The 17,619-nt window shown below is 37.6% G+C and overlaps 1 protein-coding gene across 8 annotated transcripts in view; it reads left to right on the top strand.

Moving 5' to 3' along the window:
* The window catches only part of LRRC4C (leucine rich repeat containing 4C), a 548,895-nt gene that overhangs the window by 46,193 nt on the left and 485,083 nt on the right, over positions 1–17,619 (top strand). For 2 of the 8 annotated variants that reach the window (XM_080396368.1, XM_080396364.1), the window contains exon 1: positions 2,095–16,434. The exons of the other annotated variants lie outside the window; for them this stretch is intronic. The gene's annotated coding sequence lies outside the window, so the exon portion shown is untranslated. Of the gene's footprint in view, positions 1–2,094; positions 16,435–17,619 lie in introns of those variants that run through there. 8 annotated transcript variants of the gene reach the window in all.

The following is a 17,619-nucleotide window of genomic DNA, read 5'->3' as shown; positions in this document are numbered from 1 at the left end:
CGACACTTACTCAGCTGGGGTTGAACACCTTTAGCCTTCCCTGCATAGCTGTCTGTGATTCAGTATCAATCCTAGTCACAGTTTGTTCCTTCTGTATCAGCAGTCAGGCTACATCAGACCATCTTCAATCACAGCTAAGTGTGGAGCTGGAAAGGACCTCTATTCCATACCCAGTTCCAAACCTTTTCCAACTCTTAACCTTGACCTAGATTTATCTAGCTCTCCCAAGAATATATTGTTCATCCAGCAACAACATCTTACAAACATACCTCATGTGCGCTATGCCTATCTAAGGTGAATGGCAAATGAGACCCTCATTCTGAAGCGTTATTTTTCTATATATTACCTTACTGCTGATCAATTATAATCTGAGAATTTGATGTATTGATTTTTTTTATGGGAAACCAGTTTATTTCTAAAAGCTGTCATGTTCCTTGTGACTTGCTCCAATAATCAGTTCTAATTAGATCCCATAACCACGTCTGACACCTCTCCTTCCGAGTCCAACTTATCTTCATCACAATGTTGCAATCACAGAAAGATCATTCCCCAGGATTTTAGTTAGTTACTCTGCATCTTGGTACGTGAGGCTGTCTGAGGATCTGGATGTACTTATTCACCAGCTCTTTGCTCTTCCCAAAAATTACTAGTCAGAAGGGAAGATAATTACAAGGTTGAAGATGAATGGTCTAATCCACTGTCTTTAATTTTCTCATTTTCCTTCATCATTTATTTTTCTTGGCTGGGTATGGAAAGCACAAGCCGAATGCTGATGCCCGTGCTGCCTGCTGTAGGTCCACTGCCACCTGTTTCTTTCCAGGAAAATATCTCCAGTGAGCACCTGTTCTCCAGCTCATGATTTAGGGGAGTTGCAGGTTTGAGTCTTTGGTATCTTTTAATTGTCTCTGTGCCATGTGCTTTCTAAAATCTGTAAAGCCGAAAAGTTTTCTGACTGGGAATGAACACAGGCAGGGCTATTGCCTGAGGTCTATAAACCCCAGGGGACTTTCATCTCCTCTGCCTAGGAATGAACTATTTTTGTCTGTCACCTCTTGCCTGTTTATGCTAATGCATTCCTGATTGGCAAAATCACTCCTGGTTTTTTTCAGCTCTTCTGGAAACTCCTTTCTTAGCATATAAAACCGTGTTTTTTCTCTTCTTGCTACTTCTGAGTTACCAGCTCTTCAAAGTTTGGTCTGTGTCAGTTCCTCTGGTCAAAGAATCACTTTTTGACTTCTGGGACTTGAATGAAAAATGACAGGTCCAACTGAGAGACTGTTTCCTATCAACAGTGGCCACAGTAAAGGGCTCCTATGAGCCCCTCAGCTGATAATAAAAGATTGGGGTTCAATGCAAGGCCATGGTAATATAAAAATCTAATGCCAACAATTTGGGGACCTGATGAAGTTGTCTCTGTTAGTACCTCAGTGATGAGAGTTGATAGGGCATTTACTCCTGAGTCCATAAAGTGTTTCTTGTAAATCTAAAACTATATTACTCCATGTGGTGTTACAACCTTTGTTTTTCTGTTTGTTTTCTTTTAAAAGTAATTATTTTAAAAAGCAAAATGCAGTTCTGTAATGTGAATAAAAAACCCCCAACATATTGTTTGGGGATTTATTCTTATTACTGAATAGAGGTCAGAGTTTAAATACATTTGTGAGATTAAATTCCTTCTGGAAGAATACTTCAAGTACAAAACAGTGTAATGATGCTCTGGGACATTCAATACAAAGGTTAATGGAACAACTGTCTTAGTGGTTAATGTTCTTTCATACAATTTACAGTTTTATTGTGTGATCAGGAAAATGTATGACAAAAAATGACAAGGACCTACACTGTTTAATTTGTAGTGACCTGTCTGCATTTATTTTGTAGGTACCTTTGTTAGTTCCACTGGCAGTTGTACCAGCTGTGAAAGCTTCCTAACAATTTAAGAAAACTACATCTTAGAGAAAATATTAAAAAGATAAGATAGAAACATGATGTGAATTCTGATCTGGGCCATGAAAGAAGTTATCTTTGCTTAAGAAACAAATTATTTGCCATTTAGGCAGTCTCAATTTGGAATGTCTTATGCAGTTCCCAGTCTGTGCAGTGTCCTGAGAAACAGGGCTGGGCTTGTGAAGGCTTTCAGAGGAAGTTTCTTAGATAAATGAGAATAAGTGATTTTCAGGACACTTCAGGATGAAACCTCAGTCTTTCTAGCCGTATGCCTGCTCTACTGGAGAGAACCTTCTTCCTGTAGAAGGCATTAGAGAGGGAGAGAAGGCAGATAAGGACCTACATCTCCAATCTCATTTTTTCCACAGAGAGGTACAAAGTAGATAGGAAGAGATAAGAAACTGTGGATGAAAATTTTCAATGGTATCTCAAAAGTAATTTGAATTAACTATGGAAACATTGATTGGGAGATTGAATTAAGCAGCTATCAAACCAGCATGCCTGTGCAAGGTCAGGCAGTCAGAATGATCAAGTTGTTTAAAATACCAGTGCAGGTATAATGGAATAAGGGCAAAGGCACAGAGTTATTCTACAGAAAGGGAGGTTGTCCATCAGGTGAAGGTCATTAGTCCTTGGTCAGCTCTCAGAGGCTACATTGGAGCTGTAGTTGCAATCTGGAAGTGTAACTGATTTGCATGACTATCACTTTACCAAGTGTTAGAGGTATAATAACGGGGGATTTCCATGCTGCTTTTCATGAACAGGAAAGGTACAAAATGATGATTTAAGCAAGTGACCTACTATATGTGCTTTCAGTTTTGAATATGAATCTAGACCAGCATGAGTATCCTTATCTGTCATTCTCTTAGTAGTGATTGTGCTGTCTCTGCTATCCCACTTGAATCACTGGAAAAGTGTTACAAGTTTATGCCGTTCATGTTATTGCTGTAAAAGTTCTGCTGGCTGCTTGTTTTTCCTCTGTGTTTTAATTCCACCCCCTTGTAGTGGCAGTTTGAAGCTTTTCCTGTGCTAGGAAATGGAAATTTCAGAGTTGTCATGTTCATTGACTTGTTTACACTTGCCAACCACTGATTATTTTGGGTTTTCTCCATATGATACTTTCTCTCAATGCATGAGTGGTTTCAAATTCTGCTCTGCTTCTGTAGTAAGATAATTTCTCCTTCATGCTGTCTGTTATCTCCTGGGATCAATTGTAGCTGCTTATTTCTGCTTGACATTGGGTGGGTTTTATTTCATTTTTTGTTGTGTGAGGGGTTTGGGGTGGAGGGTTTTTTTTTTGTTTTTGTTTTACTTCTTTAAGGAAGCCACCTGTTTGGCTGTTTGGATTCAGTTTGCTTAATGGAAAGGATTTTGTGGAGCGAAGTTCTGAATGATCCTTCCCATCTCTCCCCTGCCCTGCCTCTTTGTCATGAGGAGTACTGCTGTTAGTAGTCCATTAAATATTAATGACTCTCATTGCAATTTCTCTCTAATGTGCTTTATTTTGGTACCAGTCCAAGCTGTGGAAATGAAAACCCCCTCGGGACCTTATGTAGAATGTAATTTGCTCTGCAGTTTTGGCTGTAAACATGATAATAAATTAAGAGGATGTAATGAATATTCATTGAAGCGCACAAGGTTTCTTTCTTCACCCATGTCTGCCTATCAGTTTCCGTCCAAACTGTACCTGATAAGAGATGTGCATAGATGGTGACAGCTCCAGTTTGATAGGCTTGCTGTGTTAATGATGTTTTTGCCTTGGAAGAATACTTACTAAAAAGGCTCCAAAAGTATTTTGTCCTTGCAAAATTCATAGGAGAAGAAAAGAAATCCCTTGGTCTTTCGGTCTGTTTCATGTGGATTAATAAGTTTAGAGTTGTAAGTTGTCCTTGTGTGTAGATGCAGTTTCGCTGTGTTATTTATGCTTGTGTTGGGGTTCAGGTCAGTCCCTTCACTGGAGTGCAAAGTGGTTTGGTAGTCTGCTCAGGCTGTTCTGTCATATTCTATTGCTCAGCAGGATTAGGCCAGGTCAGTTAATAAAATTCAGTTCATAGCAAAAAAAAAAAAATAAAAAAAAAAATGCGTGTGTTGGTGCAGTTTCATCCTTTACAAGAAATTTCATTCCACTTTCAGTAGTAATTCTTGCTTTATTCCTTTGCAACGCTAATTCTTTTTTTTGACCATTTGGGAACTTGTTATTGTATGTGGGAAGGATAAGAAAGGGTTAGTAACACTTAAGTTACTTAATTTGTGGAGTTGTCATGAGAGATTTTTAAATTCTAACTACTTCTAAAAAAAAAAAAAAGTTGAGTAAACTGGCCACCTGATTACCTCTCTTTCAGTATATAACTATTTATAGAATATACACCAAGTATCAAGCATGCTAAATATACTACACAGGCTTCAGATGAGGACAACTTCAGTTCAGGAAAACTTGCTCTGTAACTGGTCTGAAGCTTTTTCTCTCTAGCCAACAGCACTGAGAAACCATTAGGAATCAGTTACCACTTTAGTGGTCAGTACCTAATGCTTCTGCTTTCATTTAGTAGTTGTATGAACTTTATCTATAAGCCTTTTTGCTTGAGTAAAAAGTTTTAATGGAGACTTTTTAAATTTTATTACTACTGGCATCTTTGTCAGCAGCTTTAAGAGGAATACAAAGTCTGTGTTTTCATAGTCTGTTGGTTAGTTTATTGGCTTGGGACTTCTGAGAGAATCCAAGCAATCTGTGTTCTGATTGAGACAAAGCAGCACTTTCAATCTGGATCCGTCACAGCCTGACCATGGACTTCAACATCTGTCAGGCGACAAGAGTGTGTGTATTTTCCCCTTCTGCTGGAGTGTTTTGGAGCACAAATAAAGATGAATGGTTTTCCATCCAGAGTAAGTTATTTCTTAACTCCTTTTGCTCACTCAATTCTTTTTCATTCAGTTTGATGATTTTTGTTGCTGTTTGTGTTTCTTCATCAAGAAGTTCAAACTTCACCAGGAATTAATATTTCTCCTTTAAAACAGCCATAGTGTGGAGAATATACATGTCAAGGGGAGTCACGGTGCAGCAGTGGGGAATGGTTAGGAAAAGCAATTGATCAGTTTCAGCCTTGGAAACACCACTTCCTTTACTTAACTGATGTTCATTAATGATACATGTTACCAATGGCTACCTCTTGTTATCACTACATATGCATACAGTTAGTCCATAATAATCTATCCTAAATCAGCTGTGAGTATACAGTCCAGTGAAGGTGATGCTGCTTTGTTGGCACTGATATCTGCAAGTCCTCGATGGTCTCATTTGAAGGTGGAAGTGATCTTGCTTAGGTGCTTTTCTGAAGGAGGGAAAGTTGAATGGAAGCTAATGTGTTATCTGTCTTCCCATCCTTTCTTGTTCATTATTGTTAAATTCTCTTCCCAAAATAAGAGTATGGTCTTATTGGCTAGTTTCATCAAGCATCTTTCCTGTTTGTATAGTGAACCAAAAAATAGTCCAGCAGAAAGTTTTTCCTATCTGTTTGAAATCCTTTGTTACCTTGCAGGTTGTATTGTTTTCACATAGAATCACAGAATCCTGGAATTGTTTGGTTTGGAAGGGACCTTAAAGATGATCTAGTTCCACCCCCCCACCATGGGCAGGGACACCTTCCACTAGACTGGATTGCTGAAAACCACATCTGTGTCTTACTCTACCACATTTGTGCAACTCCATCAAAATTCTCTATTTTCCCCTTTACAATTCATGTTATTTATGTTTAGCTGGGTTAGAAATGCTTGTTGCTGGTTATGCAATTAGTGGTGTAACAATTTCACACAGTAGTTATCAGCTCTTGCTGGTTGTGCTATTTTAGTTTGCTTATGCCTGTGCTTAAGGCATGTGAATATTAATTATGTCTTGCTGAGTCTGATTTTACTCTGAGTGTAACAGGTCTCTCTGCTTCAGAAGCGCCAGTGGTTCTCTGCTGGTGCTGGTAAAAACCTGAAGCACTTGTGGTTTTTTGTGACACAGATGTCAAAATTGCTCATTTGTTTTTCTGTCTTACTTGCTGGTGTAAACAGATCTGGGAGAGTATTGTAGGATTTCTTACTTAGTATGTTGACTTCTATTTAGGACCTGACTGTCAGAATTACTCAAGATGCCTTCATTAGAGGAATACTTTTGCCTTCATTAGGGGAATATTTTTGTTGCCTTAAAGTTTATCGAATGATTTTTAATGTAGGATGAAATCATGCATTGGTCAAGTTAACTCACCTTACCATCCTTTCTCTCACCACTTACATAAAGTGGTCACTGCTGCGTATCATATTGGTAACTGACCTGTTACCATCTGAAAGGACATGAAATACAAGGAATAACATCCTATGGTTTCTGAAATAGAGAATCCCCAACAGCAGTGGCTAATGCAGCATATCTGGGTAAAACTTGACTTTCAGCCCCACAGGACTGCAACTGCAACAGCTCCTCTTTTTTTGAAATAACACCTACTATTGGTAATTCTGTGCATCAGCCTTTAACAGCTTTGGAGGAATTGCTTCAGCCTTGCCTTGTCAGCTACTTTGTTTGCTTGGTTAAGTACGAATAAACTTTGTTATACTGGATTAAAACTGAGTGCCAGTGTGTTCTGGCTACTGTGGTATCACAAGCTGGTAAGGAATCTGACCTCACCTTGAGGACGTTATGGCTGGTGCTTTTGACAGACCCAGTTCTGGCAGCGCCTTTGAGTAACGCTTCCTGCCTTCTCAGCACACATGTCCCTTGAAACCTGTACACGGAGGAGCCTTGTGTGTTCTGCTGTTGACAATGCCAAGGTCCTTTCCCAAATGCAGAGTCATCCTGTACTTCTAGCTAATCCAAACTCCCAAGCTCCAGCTATTGGATACTTCAGCCTGTTCAGTCCCTCCTGTGCAGCTCTCACCGCAGGCTGGGCTGTGCGCAGTGCTCTCCTGAGAGCCTTGTGTGCCAGGAGTATTTCTGGACTGTTCTTGATATCAGCAATTCTAACTGAGAAGCAATTTCTCAAAGTTTAAACTGTACCACTACATGGCTAAATTACCATCAAAGCAGCTATGTCATTAAATACAGATCTTCATAGTCACTATCATCTAGTTAGATCATCTTCCTTCATTTCTGTAGCTAACCTATTGCTAATATTTCCCTGTATACACATCTCTCACCCTAATACCTGTAACTGTCGTGTACTTCTGAATATATGCTGTCATAGTGTATGATTTTTTTAAGAGAAGTAGGTTCAACAGTGTATTGAATTAAAAAAAAATATTGCTACTAGTATTCATAGTTTGAATAAACATACAAAAAAGATAATTTTCTGATATTTTGCCTTGTAGAGAATGAAGACCCGGGAATAAAACTAAAACAGAAAAATAGTGAAACAGAAAGGAGTGACTTCTGCAGGGACATGAGGGAAGCAAGGTAAATTGGCCCTCATACAAACAGCTGTGTTACAGTTGTAAAAATTTTTCTAGTGCCTCTGGATATTTCTTATCAACTAAACCATAAAATGTCACTTCTTATCTAAAGTGTTAAAGTGGGTTCTCTAATTAGTCTGCATCAAACAGTAGAAATGTATTAAGACCAAAAAGGGACATGTTACCTTCAGAGAAAATTACGTATAATGGCAGTAATAATAAGAACAGCAACAACAATAATAATAAACCCCTAGATCCATAAAACCCAGAATATGAATTGCAAAGTCCTGATTCAGTTCATACTCCTTGCATGAAGATATATCATGTCATGACTAATTAAAATTTTTCAAAAAGAAATTAGAAATATATTTGGATGTAATATTTTTACTTGTACATGTTAGTCATAAGAGGTAGCTTTTATATTAAACTTTTCTGTATCTTAGTGAGAGACTGTGTCACTTGGAACTGACTGCAAAAAGGTGATAAGGAATGTGTGACTACATTGGCTGATCTTTCAGCTCAGATTTGTGTGTTGTCATTAATCTGTGATTAATTAGCAGATGACTTTAATGTCTATGTATAGCCTGGGATGTAAAAAGATTATGCTTTTAATATATTAAGTATATGATTTTGAGATATTAAGTTCTCTTATTACCACAGATTATATTTGATCTTCAGCTAATATTCTGGAGGGAATGAAAAAATAAAATAAAGCAACCTATCCCTTACCAAAATGATTTCAAACATCCCAAGATTTTTTAATTTGACATTTATTTATATTTGGGAAAGGATGACAAGATATGTCAAGAGGTATGCAAACATAAGATCTCTAAAGTTCTTTGTAGATTAATTTTTGTTCACAATAGTTCTGCTTTAGTGTAGGCACTTTAATTTTGAAGATGGCAAAACTCAAAGAAGTGTAATGTTTTACTTGTGTAAAATAGCATCAGCAAGGGCATTGGAAGGATCAAAATTTAAGAATTATTCTTATCAGCTTTTTTTACACTGTTGCAATTTATTATTAAAAATCAAATTCTTTAATGGTTTGACGTCAACAATCTACTTGAGGACAAATAGATTGTAGAACTGCCTTTGAGTTAAATGCTGTGGTGAACCTCTTTTTTTTTTTTTTTTTTTTTAAGATATTGATGATTCTAGAAATTTGAGAACTCTTGAATTTTTCATCATTTTGTTTTCCCATGTAGTATGGAAAATAACAACACACCAGGAATTGTGGATAGTGGATATCTTGATAAAATTTATTAAAAACCAGAAGATATATTTGGCTGTTTACCATTTGTTATCACCTGTCCCTTTTCTTTTTCCTTCTATATATCTATATCTATATATATCTTGGACTAACTTCTTTTTACATAAAATAATGTGCACATTTAGCCACCAATTATTTTTCTACTGTTTTCTGGTTAAGAAATTCAGGAATAAGAATTAAGAAGTTAGCAAAAGTCATAATATTATGGGTAGTGTTAATATTATCACTCACTTATTTTGAAAAAAAAAATATTTTCCCCAGAAATATGTTTATAAGTTCATTGTGGTCACAAATGGACAATGAAAGCTTCCAGTTAGATTTTAAAGATAGCTTTTCAGTATTGGCTTCAGGAATGCAAGTTAAAGGTGATTTGGAAAAAGAAAAGGGGGAAAAACAAAAAAAGAAGATATTTTTCATATATATATAAATTGTTGCCTTTTTATTTTTGGTGAATTGAGAACTAGGACCTTTTCACAGCATTTCAGAAAACAAGTGCACCTGTACCTCTTCCATTAATGGCTCCCATTAACTCTTCAATTATCAGCAAAACAGCTGCTGAATATTTAAAGCAAGGGCCATCTATGGTGCCAAAAGAAATATCTGTGGAAGAGAATGGAAGCTATATAACCATATTAAGGAATAATTCTGTATTGCACAGTGACTGTGTAATGAATGACCTAACAATGCGTATTTGCTTTGAAAAGTGACAGTAAAAGTAGGTATTTTTATTTATCACACATACCAGTTAAAAGATTTTTACAAGTCAGTGACCTTCTGCCTTCTACAAGGTTATAACCACTGGAGGAGTTTGATTCTATAAATGAAACTTAATTAGATATGAAGCTGCATGAGTCAGAACAGAGTCCAGCTGGCTTGCTTGACTACAGAACTAACGGCAGTGAAACCAAGAGAAGCTTTTGTCAACATATTCATTAGTGGGGATTGTGATGGCTAAGAATGTTTGGTTTTTATATATATTCTGGGTTTTATTAAAACCTTCTCTTGGCCTTTGAGTTAATGGGAAGAATGGATCATAATGATAATGCTTGATGCAATACAGTTTAAAGCATATTATGCACATTAAATGGGTTGCTCGTTCACTTCTCATCACTTGTGTTCCTCCGATGAGGACAGAAAAATGCTGTGATTGCTACTATCTATTCCTTTCTTAAATAGCACAGGTTAAAATGTAGCTGTTGACACTGCTTCCAGGTCATCATTTGACTGTTTTCTCTTGTTTATGTCAGCAGCTAGATGAATAGGATCCAAGGCCTGGTTTCCCTATTTTGAGTATGTACAAAAAAGATACCCAGTAAAAGTTTGCACAGGAGAAGGATATCTCCTGTATATGGCAGTCAAACCAGGAAAGGACTTTGGTATTGTGCTGGTTTTGGCTGGGATAGTTAATTTTCCTCATAGCAGCTAGTATGGGGCTATATTTTGGATTTGTACTGAAAACAGCGTAGATAATACAGGGGTGTTTTTGTTACTGCTGCACAGTGCTTACACAGTGCCAAGGCCTTTTCTGCTTTTTGCACCACCCCACAAGTGAGTAGGCTGGAGGTGCACAAAAAAATCTGAGGGGCACACAGCCTGGACAGCTGAACCCAACTGGCCAAAGAGATATTCCATACCGTATGATGTCATGCTCAGCATATAAATCTGCAGGGAGGAGGAGGAAGAGGGGGACATGTTTGGAGTTATGGTGTTTGTCTTCCCAAGTCACTGTTACATGAGATGGAGCCCCGCTTTCCTGGAGATGGTGGGAAGTGAGGAATTAATTCCTTGTTTTGTTTTGCTTGTGTGCGTGGTTTTTGCTTTACCTATTAAACTGTCTTCATCTCAACCCATGAGTTTTCTCACTTTCGCTCTTATTCTCTCCCCAATCCCATCAAGGGAGGACGGCGAATGAGTGGCTGTATGGGGCTTAGTTGCTGGCTGGGGTTAAACCAGGACAAGTATTTTACTATTCAAATCTGTATGTTTAGGCCAACCACCAAAGGTAGATGATATTAACGTTTTAGCCCTACTTCATACTACGGGGTAAGTACTCTTACTGAGAGTGTTAAATTTTATCAAAATGTTTTTTCTTTCTTTTTGTTTCTCACTTCTTTTTTTTTTTCTATTGCTGACTTATTGGGAAGGCTGTTGGGTGAGTTACTGTGATGGTTCTTAGGGTCATAATGTTAGGTGATTGGAACAGGTAATTTTAAAATCTTATTGTTCTCTTTTTCTAGATGGTTAATACGAAATAGAAACCTACTTCTCTATCAGTCTCTACTAAAGACCTTAAAATAGAAGAAGCCAAATCAATCGCATGAATTTTTAGGAGTGAGAGAGAAGGGCAGGGGACTGCCCTGTGGAGAAGTTAATGGGTGAGGGAAGCTTTGCAGAATGGATATGTTCTGCATGTCTTTATTGGGATGGGGAATGATGTTGGGGAAAACCAAATAAGATAATTTAAAGGAAGGCATAAAACCTACAGCCCAGAAACAGAATTTTATGCTTTGATGAAAAAGAGTATTTCCTTGTTCCTGTGATGCATTGCTTGCTTGCTGCAAGTCAAGTTCAGCATCCTCACTTTTTCTTAGAATCAATAGGTAATCTGCAATTGTGGTGGTGATACAGAGTGTTATACGGAAGCTGTGTTCTAATTTAATAGGCTGTTATTGTAACCTTCCCTCCCTCCCTCCCTTCTTTCCTTGGGAAAAAGGGGAAATAATTTGTGAATATGGGGGGGAGGAAATGGTATGCGTCTCTCTTAATCTGGATTCATATTGGTATTTTGCTTGAGAATGGTGCACACATAACTAAGTAGGGGTGGGTTACATGTTGCATTTTGCATTCAATAAAATTTGTTTGCATGCTAGAGATGGGATGGACAGGATTTGCTGGATCTGCTGTTATGGAGGACCAAAAATGAGGATACTGAAAGTATGAGGAAGGGGAAGTTATATGGACAGAAACTTTCTGCTGGGACTACACTATGTCAATAAAATACCATGTCTAGCCAAGGCTGGAATAGCAGATTTTTTTTTTCTCCAGCTTGCATGTTAAAAGAATTGTGAATAGATTAAGATTATATCAGGTGGCATTTGCCTGTATTATGGTCATTCTCAGATGAATCTATGCTCAGATCCCTGTTTTTATGACCATAAAATTTATTTATGATAGAGGGGAAAAGCTAAAAAGCAACAAAAAAGTGCTGGTGTTCCAGCTGTGAAGACAAGAAATTCTCTGAATTTCAGTGTGGAAGTCTAGCTGGATCCTGCTGCTGTTGTCACAGTCTGGACAATGAATTTCCAATTATAGGAGATTATCATCTATAATCTGCACACAATATAGCAATGGAGTGCATCTACTCATCGCTTCTGAGTGTATCAGGTGCCATTCTTCTAGCAAGTGATGGACAGGAATGTAGGTGAGGTGTAGAGTGTGTTTTGGTGGTGTTTTGTTTCGTTTTGAGATGTGCTGGGCACAGGTGTCTCCTGTAATGCAGCTGCTGATTTATTGAAATATTTTTTGAAGATTAACTCAACTTTTAAAAAATAAAATGATACCAAAAAATCGGAGACAGGAGTCTTTAATTCTTGGTTTGGAGTTTTAGAAAGTAGGCATTCTTTATTTTCAGCACCGGATGCATGGGGGCCAAGTTCTGCTCAATACGCATACTGACTTTGTTCACTGTTTATCTTTATATGGCCGATCTATACATATTAATGACATTTCTGAGAAACTATTAACATATTCATTACAGTTCTAAGAACTACTTATCATATCTACGATCTTACTACGCATGTGTGGACTAAGGGGTTGGGGGTCCTCTGGTGGTCGTTTGGGACATCTTCATCCTTTCTTCATCCTTTTCTTCATCTTCCTCTTCTCCTTTTCATGACCTTCTCTTTTTCTGGTCCTTTTTCAGCACTGTTGGCTCATGTCTTAGTTTTGGTCCAGTTCTCACCTACTTAGTAGCTAAACTGTACAATGCAGCATTCTACTAGTAGCTAAACTACATAATACAGCACTGTATGGCTCGGCAGTGTCATGGATACATAGTTGCAACATTGACAGTTAAGCACACTGGCAAAATTCCTCCAGTAACAAAAATATGAATAGCGTGTATACCATGAAGTGAACATACTCTGTTCTTCCAGAAAATGCTTTCATGAAAAAGAATAAGCAAGGAGTAGGGATAGGGAAAGATGGTTGTGTGTGTGAAATTTAATGAGGTCTGTTGTTTTTGACCTGATTAAATAGTCTACTTTATCTCCTGCTCTCAGCCTCTGTAGTCATAAATAGTCCTTGGGATCTGCACACTGACAAGGCTGCTGTATGCAGTGGATTTCTTGCCCTTTCTAATGATTATGATTGACAGTGTAATCTGTATGTTGTGATGTCATACTGCTGAGGTATGTGTAGATATGTATGAAATTTGAATATAGGCTACTGACTACTGATGTACAAAATAGAAACAGCAGACTTGTCAGATTTTCAGTTTACCCTTTGCACGTCTTGAATGTTCTTTCTATGAAAGCTTAAACAAGATTTAGTAACTAACTTGAACGGCACATACAAAAGGAAAGTTATTGGGTTTTTAGCAGCATTTAAACCTCATATTTACAAATCCTTGTGCAGTTGCATTTAAAATATGTAGGTGACACTGACAAAGTCTGGTGGTCTCAACAGTGGAAACATAATCTTCCACCCTGGGAAGTAAAGAAGAGTTTGCTTTTTACCAGAGCTGGAATGTCTGTCTGCTTTTAATGGACCAGCATTTGCAGGACAAATTTCAAATGGCAAATCACATTCCCAGGTGTCAAGCACTTATAGATGGCTAATGTTCCAAACCTAGATTAATATTCTTTTTTGAAGTCTTTGCTATAATGTGACTCCCACCTTGATAACCTGCTCAATCTCTCCTGCACTAAGAGTGCTCTTCTGTAGTCCACTGTTTGTCTCATCCAAATTTAATAGATGGGAAAGTCACACATTGATCTCATATTGAAACCTTTTTAGGGTATTTTTCTGTGTCAGACTGTGTTCTGTGTTTAGGCTACATCTCTGTGATACAGCAATTGGTTAGATTTGAGAAGCGTTTTTCAGCAGATACCTGGAAGGGATTAATCAAGAAGTTCATAGTGCTTTAGGTTTGATGATTGATTTCTAAAAGGCAGCAGTAACTTCAGCCTCTACCAAGTTAGTTACCTTGTAATTCACCTGCCCACCCTGTCTATACTCATAGATCTGCAAGTTCTGATATACTCCTGTTTCATTTTGATTCATCTTTATCAGCCGGGCTGGTGCATCTGAATTTTTCCAGTGTAACTTTATAGTTTAATCCTTCTGTGATCTGTTTCTTCATTGATAAAAAGTTTAAAAAAACCCACTCCTTTTAAGTGTGTTTTGGATACTTACTTTTTTGGAAGTACAACTAACTTTAAGGGACTTTCTAAATGGTCATATTAACCACTGGAGTAAGCGTCCATTGCTGCCTTAGGCAAATAATTGCTTTGACTTAGCTGAACTTAACACAGTTTGCATCAGCTGAAAGTCTAGTTGAGGCTGGAAGCAGGAGTCCTAGTGATTGCTCTGCTTTTCTGCTTGTTCCTGTATATAAATGAAGTGCAAGTCTGTGTGAATTCTTTTTCTGAAATCTGTTCTGCTTATGTTTTGCAAGCTAGGTCTTTTAGAATGCTGATGTGAGCCACACCTGTTTGCTAAATTAAGAATGAAGTATGTAGTTTATTTACTGTTTGTCTGAGGGAAACACTGATTTTGATGAAAGCATGTGTCTACTGATGCCAATGAGAGCCACCTGCATATGTCTGACAACATAATGTAGTCATTGGTAATACGCTGCAGAGTAGGAAAAGAACAGGAACTGCTGTACTCCAGATGGAATAAACCCAGGAAAACAGTAGTGCTAATAAGGCAGATGACCCTGTATGATGAAATTACTTTCTCTTCCACTTGGTGAAACAGTGTAATGTAGTCATTTCCCATGTCCTTCTGTACACTGCCTCTTCTGCTTAGGCAACTGTAGTGCTGCAGAGAATCATGGCAAAGTGTGAAAGTATTCTAATCTACTTCTCTTTCCTTACAATAGGGACCTGCTCTTTAAAATATAGTAATTTAAGCAGAAAGGCGGTAGTTTGAGCAAAATGCTGATGTCTTAATATTTCAGAATGAGTCACAAATAGCTCAACTTAAGCTGCATGTTTAAGTATAAAAAACTTGAAAAACTAAACAGGTGAAACCCCCTTTACTACTTTACCGTCTTTGAGTACATGCAAATAAATCTCAGCATTACTGTTCTTTGTGTGCTAGTGAACTGGCCATTTCCGTTATCAAGAAACTTGCCACTTCTAGCACAACAGTTTAATGTTGCAAGTAACTTCCCCACAAAATTGCTATGACTGATTTTGCTATTGATTGGTTCCAGTGATATCAAGTGGTGTACTTGTGGTAGTTAAGTTAAATGCTTTGTTGAAGAACTTAGAGGATCAGCTGCTTTGAATCACTGGTACTGAGAATCAAAGTAAAGTTCAGAGCAAATAGCTCATACTTTAAAAGGGTTATTTTTTTCCCCCAGTTATTAATTTGGCTCTTGAAATGCTTTGGAGTTTGTCAGTCAGGTATAAAGAGATATTTTGTATTTGCTTATGTATGTGGATCTGTTGTTGAAAACAGAAAAAAACTCAACAAAATAAATAGCTGGATTTCCCACCCCCCAGTCTAATTCAATAATAATGATGATAAAAAATGTTTAGGAGAACTCCACTTACTCTGTGCTTTTGTGCACAATACTGGTGTCTGGCTCTGTTTTCATCCTCTGAAGTGGCTTGTTATTTTGACTGGAATGATATCTGCACACTGACAAGGACAAATTATGAAACAACATCTAAAACAAATTAAAAAATTGATGGAAAAAAATTTATACACAGTGACTGCTGTTCTTCAGTTAGTAAAGTGGCTTTCTATTATCCTGAATAACAATAGGCTTCACTACCAAAACCAATGATAGATCCTGCATAGTGGAAACATAACCAAGGTTAATTGTAGGAAGGGTCATGGGAACTGTAACAGACTGCAGTGTTTATAGCAGGAAAAACATCCCTTTTGGAAGATAAATATAACCCTTGAATGTTTTCTAAACCTTTTGTAGCCGTAAATATGGCGTAACCAAAAAACCAATGCAGCGGGTCCCCATAGGAATCACCAGGATGCTTGATGCTGAATTTTTTTAGTGCTGTGTTGGAGTTTATTTTCTGTGTTCATGTGGTAAAGGAGAACGGAAGGAGAATCGGTGAGTAGAAAATTGATGTACACTTTTGAGACACTCTGCCAGTGAGTAAGGGGAGCTGTGTGTCCACTTGTTGAACAAGATTAGGGAACAGATGCGGCAGGTATAACAGTTTGTTTTCCTTGGTTAAAACTCTCAGATAGTTTTGTTCCAGAGTCTGAAAGATGCACAGGAATTGGTAGGGCAGAAGGGCACGTTGATAGGTTGGGTGCTACTTGACAAGCTTTATGTCAGCCTAAAATGACAAATGATAGCAATTGCATACTTAAGTTAGGACTGACATGCAGCTGTAGGGTGGGCTCTAATTTTTTCCTTCCCTTCTAGCTGTTTCTACTGTTGGTTTTGCATACGTTTTGGGATGTGCGTGGTTTTTTTACTTTGTGTAGCTGCACAAATAATCAGATGAATTTGCTAGTTCAGTAGCAGAGTAACCCGCTGAACAATTTGCAGCAAACTAAACTTGCAGGTCTCTCCACTGTTAGTGTTTAGCCTGCAGGTAAGTACTAACCAAGTAAACCTACTGTTTAGTTGGCCTAAGGTAACCCTTTTTTAAAGACAACTTGCATCCCAGTCCTGTGTTTATTTTGAGATGCAGACTTTGTAGGAGATAGCTACATCTAGGTGTAGTTGATAGGTTTTGGACTGTAGGCTGGTCAGGAGCTGGTGTTTGGCTGCTGCCTGGCTACACTTGCCTAATATTAGGTACTTCATGTCGCTGAGTGACTGGTATCACCAGTATAATAAGTGCCTGGTATTTCACTAACCTAGTCTAATAAATTTCTGGTGTAAATTGCTTATCTACTTATATAAAAGTCATGTGATCCTGTAATCACAGATGGTAGACTTGATAACAAAGTCCTTTCTGTTTTCTGTTACCTACTATCAAATTTATGGGTTTCTAGGTGTCTCCCATTTGCTTGTTATGAACTCTTGTTGAGGAGGAGCTCCACACTGTTGGTGCTATTGGATGTTTACAGCTGAGTTTAGCAGCTTGTTACACTGACAGTGTGCTCAACACTTGATTTAATAGTTCAATCTCATTTTTTTTTCTGAGCTGCTCTCTGTGATTCTAAGGTGGGAGACATACTCTAAAGAGCCTGTGATATGCCCGTTAAAGATTTTATGGTAGTTTTGGGTTGTGTGATTTTTTTGTATTTTTTTTTTTTTTTTTAATTTCTGGTCTATGCATAGTAATGAAACAGACCTTTTCACTTATAGTAGTATAATAATATAGAATAAAAAATAAATTTGGACTGAATTCCTAACAACAGAGTTTGCAGATGGAGGGTGTGTGTGTGCATGAGCTGGAGAAGCATAATACAATCTGAGAGTCTTGTCTGTCTGAAATACATAGTATATCAATGGCAAGCAAAACAGGGCTATATTATGAGCTTGCAACTGAAGAGCTTAGAAGTTCTGATGTATTTTAATGAAATTTAGCTTTATGATTTTTTCTAGTTAATTTTTATCAGATGCTGATTTTGATATTAAAATATTACATGTGGTTTACAAAGTTAAATATTCACTCTTTGAAGTTGGGCCTTGCTGAAGACTTACTGGCCGTGAAGAATACAGAGAAAACAGTAGTGTTTGCATCTTGATGTCAGCAGTGTTAAGCTGAAATTAGGAGTACTGAAGTGGTTGGTTTTGAACAGTTTGAAAAACAGAAACGGTTAAGACA

The sequence above is a fragment of the Falco punctatus genome, assembly GCF_963210335.1.
Source record: "Falco punctatus genome assembly, chromosome: 7".
Lineage (NCBI taxonomy): Eukaryota > Metazoa > Chordata > Aves > Falconiformes > Falconidae > Falco > Falco punctatus.
Note: the sequence above shows the minus strand (reverse complement) of the source record. Positions and strands in the feature narration are given on the sequence as shown.